This window comes from Rutidosis leptorrhynchoides, chromosome 2 (genome assembly GCF_046630445.1).
Source record: "Rutidosis leptorrhynchoides isolate AG116_Rl617_1_P2 chromosome 2, CSIRO_AGI_Rlap_v1, whole genome shotgun sequence".
NCBI classification, from domain to species: Eukaryota; Viridiplantae; Streptophyta; class Magnoliopsida; order Asterales; family Asteraceae; genus Rutidosis; species Rutidosis leptorrhynchoides.
In genome coordinates this window covers 685,039,652-685,050,039 of record NC_092334.1, presented here as the reverse complement: position 1 = coordinate 685,050,039, position 10,388 = coordinate 685,039,652, and positions in this window count along the sequence as shown.

Sequence of the window (10,388 nt, the reverse complement as noted above, 5' to 3'; positions counted from 1 at the left end):
GTACTTATAAATATCCCGCCCATCGTGTCCGATTAAGCGTATGTGGTTATATATAGATACTTAAAATCATAACCTTTATATTAAATTAACGAGGTATCGTTAATTTAATATAAAGCCCATTAATAGCCCATAGTCTAATTTCCACAAGTGTCGTTCTTTTGTCCAAACCCCAATTATGGTACAAAACCCAATTACCCCGTCTTTAATATTTAGTCCAACATCATGATTACTTTGGCTCAAATAAGCATAATAATAACTTAAGTACGAGACATTAATTTAAAAAGGAGAACATAGCTTACATTGATTATTTATCGCGTAGTGTTACACGGACAGAGCTCCGACTTTAAAAACCCGTAAAAATAACTTTTACATAACCCAAACTAATCTAATATAACACTAATCTATACTATATATACATATATATATTTATTTATATTATACTAGGGAGTATTATTATTATTATATATTTTTTACTCGCAGAATTCGTGACCTTTTATAGGAGTTTTGATTTCTGACAGCTCCGCGAGTCGTGGAGTTTTTAGCCTTCAAACTCCGCGAGTCGCGGAGTTTGAAAATCCAGCTCAGGATCATTTGTCTCATAGCTTGTCGACATAATTTTTAAATATATATAATATATAAATAATTTATATAATTATTTAAATATTATATTATATTCTTGTGCATAGTTGACTTGTAATTTTTGGTCCGTTGCGTCGGGCGTTGATAGTTGACTCATGTCCCGGTTCCGGATTTTCGAACGTCCTTGCGTACAATTTAATATCTTGTACTTTGCGTTTTGTAACTTGTACTCTTGTCATTTTTAGACGTTTTTCATCAATAAATTGAACCTTTTGAATTGTATCTTGAACATTTGAGCTTTTTGGACGTTTGTGTCTTCAAATCTTCGTTTTCGCCTTTTGTCTTCGCACTTATTTATTTAAACAATTACAATGAAAATATAATACAATTACATATGAAAACCTATTATTTAGGAGGGATATTGCTATAAAATATATGTTCCTTTTTAGCCTTATCAAACATCCCCACACTTGAGCGTTGCTTGTCCTCAAGCAATACAGAATTTGAAATAAAAACATACATGAATCACTTTTTTATTCGTCACACTTTGTACATCAGTGATTTTGATATGGTGGTATAAACAATGATAGTAACGATAGAACCATGGTTAAAGGTGGGTGTGTCATCCACAGTTGCCTCGGGTTTAGGTCAACGACACTTGCAATCAAATAGCCGATTTACTTTCGGTTTCCAAAGCAAAGTGCACATTTGAAAGGCGGTTTACAGTCCCACATGACTATGAAAATTTAGATCCGTAAGGAAATTGGATCTTTATGAAAACATTTGATCTTTTGAAAATTCAATCTAGTTTTTTACCCTAGATAAGTTTTTCGGAATAACCCTTCACCGGTGTTTGCAAATTATTTTTGTGGGTTGTGTGGGTTTCAGATTTGAAAATTTTAGCTCAACACTTGTGGTTTTGTGTTACCCACTTGCTAACCTTGTATTGGGAAAGCAACATGTCCAGTATACTTGCTCCGTATATTACCTTTCGGTAAACTACCGTCCGGTTGTAAAGGAAAGCGATGAACAAGAAACTGTTAAGGCAATGTCCCATGACTTGCTTTTGATTATGGTCTATAAACGTGTCGGATGCTATTACTATCCTTTGTAGGAGCAATAGTAAAGATCATTCTATGATTTTTTTGGTCTGGCACAAGGTCCTGTCTCCGACCATGCTATGCAACACCGTTCTTACGGTTGACACCCGATTTGGTTCAGGTGACCTAATGAATTCCAGGTGAATTCCTAGGATTTTACGTTCAAAGGTAATGAACGCATTGAAAATGGGTTTTCAGAAAACAAATCGGTTTTATTTTTGATCAAAATATTTTCTCGTTCAAGCTCGAGTTTAGATATCATTGAATTCCATGAGTTTGTAATTCTCAATCTTTAAGGTCAATCTCAAGGATTGAGTAATATCAGGCTTAAAAGCTGATTTTTGATCTTTAAGGAGATTATCCTTTCTGGGGATCTGATTCATTAGTCTTATCAAGCTAATTTGCACGGTGCCCGCCCCATTGTACGAGATAAATCCTTCTCATGGTTAGGATAAATCTGACCACTTGGCGACCCTGTTTGATGCTGAGGTCCGTGGATTTCCTGCTGATTTTAGAGATGACTTTTCTAGATTTTTCGTCAACCTACAGCTGGTCTGGACGACAACTTCATGACCTAAATCAAGAAGCGCGTGTCTTTTTCGAAAGACTTTACTTCCTTTTAATGATGGAATTGATTCATCGTGTAGATCCATCTTTTCTTTCAAATATATTACAGTAAATCGGGTAAAACAGTTAATTTAGTCCAAAACAAAAGCACCTGCAATAACTTTACAGAAACATGTGATATATAGTTTTTAATTGAATAACTTGGTACATTCTCCCCACACTTAGTTTCTTTCTTTGCCTTTTTATTCTCTTTTATTCCATTTTAAATGAATTCAATCGTTTTAGGGTGTTTCTCAATTTATGTCCTTTCCGAGGTAACGATAATTTCGGTATTAACACCTAGTTTTCACCGTTCATAAATATGTATAAACATGATTTTAAATTCATTTAGTTGAAATTTTTTTTAAAATTTTCACAAAATTTGGCAAATAAAACCAAGTGTAAACCCGAGAGAATTTATAACCCTTCCCCACACTTAAGATCATGCAATGCCCTCATTTGCATGAAATCAGACTATAATTATAAATTCATGAGGGTGATTAGTGTAGAAAGTAGTTAAAGATACCATAAAATTGCAGGATGATAGATGGTGCACCTCATCGTTCATTCCTTCTTGTTTTATCACACATGTTTTTCTTCAAAAACGGTTGCTTTTCTGAACTGTTTGATAATTTTTGAAAATGCGTCTTTTACCCTAATCGTGCATTTTTATTAACGAGTTATGCACTAACCCGAACCCCTAATTTAACGTTAAGTGGGGTTAAACTTCCCCACTCTTAGCTGACGACATGTGAAGTCGGTAGAATAAGTTCCACGAATTAGAGTAGTGAGCCAGTTATTTACATCTCGGGTGGTGTATAATATATCAATGGGTTTAAAGTTTAGACTCGCCCGATTGTCACTACTTAATTCTTTTTTAAGTGTAGCTTTTAGTAAATGGATATGTCTCTTTTCTGGTTCTTGGTCAAATGGATCGATATACACCGACATACATATTATAGGGTGGACAATTTCTAACGTTTCTTTCCTTTTATTCTCGACGTCAAAGTTTTCACCTCTATTACCCAATTGGGTGAAATTCGAGGTGTCATTATCTATTACAGCTCGTAGTTCATTTCCGGTTAATGACTCGTCTATTGAGAATATTGGGTTGGAAGGTTGTGGAATGGTGAAGTTCGGTTTGGCCTTGGGGGTAAAATTTTCAACGTTATCGTATTCCCAAGAGTACCAATTTGTTACCCTTACTTCTTCTTTATCCATTGATGGATCGATGATTTCGTCGGTAGAGGCTAATGTGTCGATATGTTGTAAAATTGGTAAGACTGAATAAAAAGTATCATCGGGATAGTTGGTGATTTCGGAGCTCTCGAATTCATCAAAATTCGATGATATGAGATTTTCTTGCACACGACTCCTCAGATCAACAGGTGTGTAGTCTGATAGAGTTTCAGCTTGCCGGTTTACAAAATCTCTCATTTGTTCATTTTGAGCATTGAGTTCTTCGAGTTTGATTTTCATATTGTCTAATAAATTTTCAGACACGTAATTTTCCTCGTCTACTGGTTGTTGAGTTTGGATATATTCTTGGAAATAATCCCAATTTGAATTGTATTCTTCATAATCATTCCATTCAGGTTCCGTGGGTGCGTAATTTTTCATAGGAACGTAATAATAACATTCCCATGTTGAGTGATAATCTCCACAGATTTCACAACCAGTTATTGTTTCGTCATTCGTGATCCAAGATTGATCGAACGAATTGTCATCAACACTCGTTTGAGAGTATTGATTTAATTGATTTTGGATATCAAAAAGAGTTTCCATAGCCTTGTTTTCAAAATTTTCCATTTTATTGCGATGGCCAAATTTTAGCTACAATGTGGTGCATTTACTAATTATCCTATTTAGTTATAAAAATAGAAAAACTTATATAAGTTGTCCAATTAATAGACTTTTCTGCTTTTGCCCACGTTTCGAATAGCCAAAAGATGCAGCAGGGAGCCAGAACCCTTTAAATCGGAAGCTCACAACTCAGCCACTAACAAATCCAACTATTACTACGAAGTAGAAAATTGTCAACGTCCATTAATTTAACCACTTAAATAATTTTTCTTTCTGTTTGAGATATTAGAAAAGAAATAGAGAAAATTTCTTAGTCCTAAAAACTAAAGCGTCGAGAAATAAGAAAGAAAAAGAATGCGCGTCGAAAAACGTCGAAAAATAAAAATAAGAAAATAGCCCGTCGTAACTTAAAAAGGAATTAAAAACTAAGAATTAAAAGTTGCGTCTAAAAATATTAAAGATTAAAAGAAAAACTATATCCCAAATGGTAATAACTTAAAAAGATACTAAAATATAAAAACGGCGTCGCAAAATTCTAAAGCACCTAAATCTTAGTCTAAAGAAAAAGCACTTAAGGGATTTTACGGCAAAGCCTAAAAATCTAGAAGTAAAAATAACTATGGCAAAAACTAAGTTTAAAACTAAATATGAGCTAAAAATACAAATATTACGCTAAAACGATTAAAAAGGGACAAAATATAAAAATATACAAAAAGTTGTAAAAAGTACAATTTTTATAAAAATATTATTTTTATATTATTTATTTATTAAAACTATTAATTTTACATATAATAAAACTAATTAAAATTTAAAATACAATTTAATTAAAAAAAACTTAAACTAATTATAATAATTAAACTAATTAGGGTTTATTAATAATAATAATAATAAAATCCGTAATTAATGTGAAATTAGGGTTCTGTCACGTGTGTCAGAGTGTCTCCGCGAGTCGCGGTATTTCAAGCAGCAAACCCCGCGAGTCGCGGGGTTCCAAAATTCAACTCTGGTACAGTTTTTAATTCGACGTGTTTTTTTTTTTTCTGTTTTAAAATCTAAATATTTATATAATAAAAACTTATATTTAAAAACTAAAATAAAAATAGAACTACTTTATAATTTTATAAATAAAAATCATAAAACTAGATTTATATATATATATATATATATATATATATATATATATATATATATATATATATATATATATATATATATATATATATATATATATATATATATATATATATATATATATATATATTTTTGATATTGTTTTTCTAAAAATATATTTATACAAATATATATTAAAAATATAGCGTTTCGCCAAGTCCCCGGCAGCGGCGTCAAAAACTTGATGTGGTAGCGTGGGGGTACATGATAGTACTATATTTTACTACGAAATACGTTACAAATTACACAAGTTTTAATTATTTATTTACAAATGGGATATACCTAAACCTTGCTACAACACTATAGGCAGTGTACCTAATCGTAGAGTAGTATAGTTTTTAGTAAGTCCGGTTCGTTCCACAGGGAGCGGGCTTATTGCACACTATATTTTTAAACAACTATATTTGTACAAAATATATATAATTATATATAATAATATATAAAAGGGGGTTTACCGTTTAATGACCGGTTTGTCGATTTATATTTTAAGCGAAGCGTATAGTAAATGACGATATTTAAATAACAATATAAAATAAATAACAATAATTGAAATGACAATAAATAAAAGTACGAGGAAAAATGAAATAAAATATATTATGCTTATTTAAACTTCCGTAACCATGATGTTTGACGTTTTGATTTTAATTTATTGTCCTGGGCTAATTGTCCTTTGTCCTGGATGTATTTGAAACCTATCTGGTTTTTGTCCATAATAGTTCATCGGTCATAATTATAAACTGTTCGGAAAATTTAACCTTATACCCGAAGTCAAATATTCCAACTAACTGGGGATTCGAACTGTAACAAGGTCTTAATACTTTGCTTAATGAATACACCAGGTTATCGACTGTGTGTAAACCAAGGTTTTAATACTTTGTTAACAATTACACCAATTACCCTTGAATGTAATCCACCCCTGTTTTAATGAGTCCATTGACTATTAATCCATCCTCGTGTCCGGTCAAATGAACAATAATTTGTACTTATAAATATCCCGCCCATCGTGTCCGATTAAGCGTATGTGGTTATATATAGATACTTCAAATCATAACCTTTATATTAAATTAACGAGGTATCGTTAATTTAATATAAAGCCCATTAATAGCTCATTGTCTAATTTCCACAAGTGTCGTTCTTTTGTCCAAACCCCAATTATGGTACAAAACCCAATTACCCCGTCTTTAATATTTAGTCCAACATCATGATTACTTTGGCTCAAATAAGCATAATAATAACTTAAGTACGAGACATTAATTTAAAAAGGAGAACATAGCTTACATTGATTATTTATCGCGTAGTGTTACACGGACAGAGCTCCGACTTTAAAAACCCGTAAAAATAACTTTTTACATAAACCAAACTAATCTAATATAACACTAATCTATACTATATATACATATATATATATTTATTTATATTATACTAGGGAGTATTATTATTATTATATATTTTTTACTCGCAGAATTCGTGACCTTTTATAGGAGTTTTGATTTCTGACAGCTCCGCGAGTCGTGGAGTTTTTAGCCTTCAAACTCCGCGAGTCGCGGAGTTTGAAAATCCAGCTCAGGATCATTTGTCTCATAGCTTGTCGACATAATTTTTAAATATATATAATATATAAATAATTTATATAATTATTTAAATATTATATTATATTCTTGTGCATAGTTGACTTGTAATTTTTGGTCCGTTGCGTCGGGCGTTGATAGTTGACTCATGTCCCGGTTCCGGATTTTCGAACGTCCTTGCGTACAATTTAATATCTTGTACTTTGCGTTTTGTAACTTGTACTCTTGTCATTTTTAGACGTTTTTCATCAATAAATTGAACCTTTTGAATTGTATCTTGAACATTTGAGCTTTTTGGACGTTTGTGTCTTCAAATCTTCGTTTTCTCCTTTTGTCTTCGCACTTATTTATTTAAACAATTACAATGAAAATATAATACAATTACATATGAAAACCTATTATTTAGGAGGGATATTGCTATAAAATATATGTTCCTTTTTAGCCTTATCAGGTATCATCAAATGCGGGTGAAAGAAGATGATATTCCAAAGACTGCTTTCAGAACACGTTACGGTCATTACGAGTTTATGGTCATGCCGTTTGGTTTAACTAATGCACCAGCTGTGTTCATGGACCTTATGAACCGAGTGTGTGGACCATACCTTGACAAGTTTGTCATTGTTTTCATTGATGACTTACTTATTTACTCAAAGAATGACCAAGAACACGGTGAACATTTGAGAAAGGTGTTAGAAGTATTGAGGAAGGAAGAATTGTACGCTAAGTTTTCAAAGTGTGCATTTTGGTTGGAAGAAGTTCAATTCCTCGGTCACATAGTGAACAAAGAAGGTATTAAGGTGGATCCGGCAAAGATAGAAACTGTTGAAAAGTGGGAAACCCCGAAAACTCCGAAACACATACGCCAGTTTTTAGGACTAGCTGGTTACTACAGAAGGTTCATCCAAGACTTTTCCAGAATAGCAAAACCCTTGACCGCATTAACGCATAAAGGGAAGAAATTTGAATGGAATGATGAACAAGAGAAAGCGTTTCAGTTATTGAAGAAAAAGGTAACTACGACACCTATATTGTCATTGCCTGAAGGGAATGATGATTTTGTGATTTATTGTGATGCATCAAAGCAATGTCTCGGTTGTGTATTAATGCAACGAACGAAGGTGATTGCTTATGCGTCTAGACAATTGAAGATTCAAGAACAAAATTATACGACGCATGATTTGGAATTAGGCGCGGTTGTTTTTGCATTAAAGACTTGGAGGCACTACTTATATGGGGTCAAAAGTATTATATATACCGACCACAAAAGTCTTCAACACATATTTAATCAGAAACAACTGAATATGAGGCAGCGTAGGTGGATTGAATTATTGAATGATTACGACTTTGAGATTCGTTACCACCCGGGGAAGGCAAATGTGGTAGCCGATGCCTTGAGCAGGAAGGACAGAGAACCCATTCGAGTAAAATCTATGAATATAATGATTCATAATAACATTACTACTCAAATAAAGGAGGCGCAACAAGGAGTTTTAAAAGAGGGAAATTTAAAGGATGAAATACCCAAAGGATCGGAGAAGCATCTTAATATTCGAGAAGACGGAACCCGGTATAGGGCTGAAAGGATTTGGGTACCAAAATTTGGAGATATGAGAGAAATGGTACTTAGAGAAGCTCATAAAACTAGATACTCAATACATCCTGGAACAGGGAAGATGTACAAGGATCTCAAGAAACATTTTTGGTGGCCGGGTATGAAAGCCGATGTTGCTAAATACATAGGAGAATGTTTGACGTGTTCTAAGGTCAAAGCTGAGCATCAGAAACCATCAGGTCTACTTCAACAATCCGAAATCCCGGAATGGAAATGGGAAAACATTACCATGGATTTCATCACTAAATTGCCAAGGACTGCAAGTGGTTTTGATACTATTTGGGTAATAGTTGATCGTCTCACCAAATCAGTACACTTCCTACCAATAAGAGAAGATGACAAGATGGAGATGTTAGCACGACTGTATTTGAAGGAAGTCATCTCCAGACATGGAATACCAATCTCTATTATCTCTGATAGGGATGGCAGATTTATTTCAAGATTCTGGCAGACATTACAGCAAGCATTAGGAACTCGTCTAGACATGAGTACTGCCTATCATCCACAAACTGATGGGCAGAACGAAAGGACGATACAAACGCTTGAAGACATGCTACGAGCATGTGTTATTGATTTCGGAAACAGTTGGGATCGACATCTACCGTTAGCAGAATTTTCCTACAACAACAGCTACCATTCAAGCATTGAGATGGCGCCGTTTGAAGCACTTTATGGTAGAAAGTGCAGGTCTCCGATTTGTTGGAGTGAAGTGGGGGATAGACAGATTACGGGTCCGGAGATAATACAAGAAACTACCGAGAAGATCATCCAAATTCAACAACGGTTGAAAACCGCCCAAAGTCGACAAAAGAGCTACGCTGACATTAAAAGAAAAGATATAGAATTTGAAATTGGAGAGATGGTCATGCTTAAAGTTGCACCTTGGAAAGGCGTTGTTCGATTTGGTAAATGAGGGAAATTAAATCCAAGGTATATTGGACCATTCAAGATTATTGGTAGTGTCGGACCAGTAGCTTATCGACTTAAGTTACCTCAACAACTCGCGGCTGTACATAACACTTTCCACGTCTCGAATTTGAAGAAATGTTTTGCTAAAGAAGATCTCACTATTCCGTTAGATGAAATCCAAATCAACGAAAAACTTCAATTCATCGAAGAACCCGTCGAAATAATGGATCGTGAGGTTAAAAGACTTAAGCAAAACAAGATACCAATTGTTAAGGTTCGATGGAATGCTCGTAGAGGACCCGAGTTCACCTGGGAGCGTGAAGATCAGATGAAGAAGAAATACCCGCATCTATTTCCAGAAGATTCGTCAACACCTTCAACAGCTTAAAATTTCGGGACGAAATTTATTTAACGGGTAGGTACTGTAGTGACCCGAACTTTTCTATGTTTATATATATTAATTGAGATTGATATTTACATGATTAAATGTTTCCAACATGTTAAGCAATCAAACTTGTTAAGACTTGATTAATTGAAATATGTTTCATATAGACAATTGACCACCCAAGTTGACCGGTGATTCACGAACGTTAAAACTTGTAAAAACTATATGATGACATATATATGGATATATATATAGTTAACATGATACTATGATAAGTAAACATATCATTAAGTATATTAACAATGAACTACATATGTAAAAACAAGACTACTAACTTAATGATTTTTAAACGAGACATATATGTAACGATTATCATTGTAAAGACATTTAATGTATATATATCATATTAAGAGATATTCATACATGATAATATCATGATAATATAATAATTTAAAATCTCATTTGATATTATAAACATTGGGTTAACAACATTTAACAAGATCGTTAACCTAAAGATTTCAAAACAACACTTACATGTAACGACTAACGATGACTTAACGACTCAGTTAAAATGTATATACATGTAGTGTTTTAATATGTATTTATACACTTTTAAAAGACTTCGATACACTTATCAAAATACTTCTACTTAACAA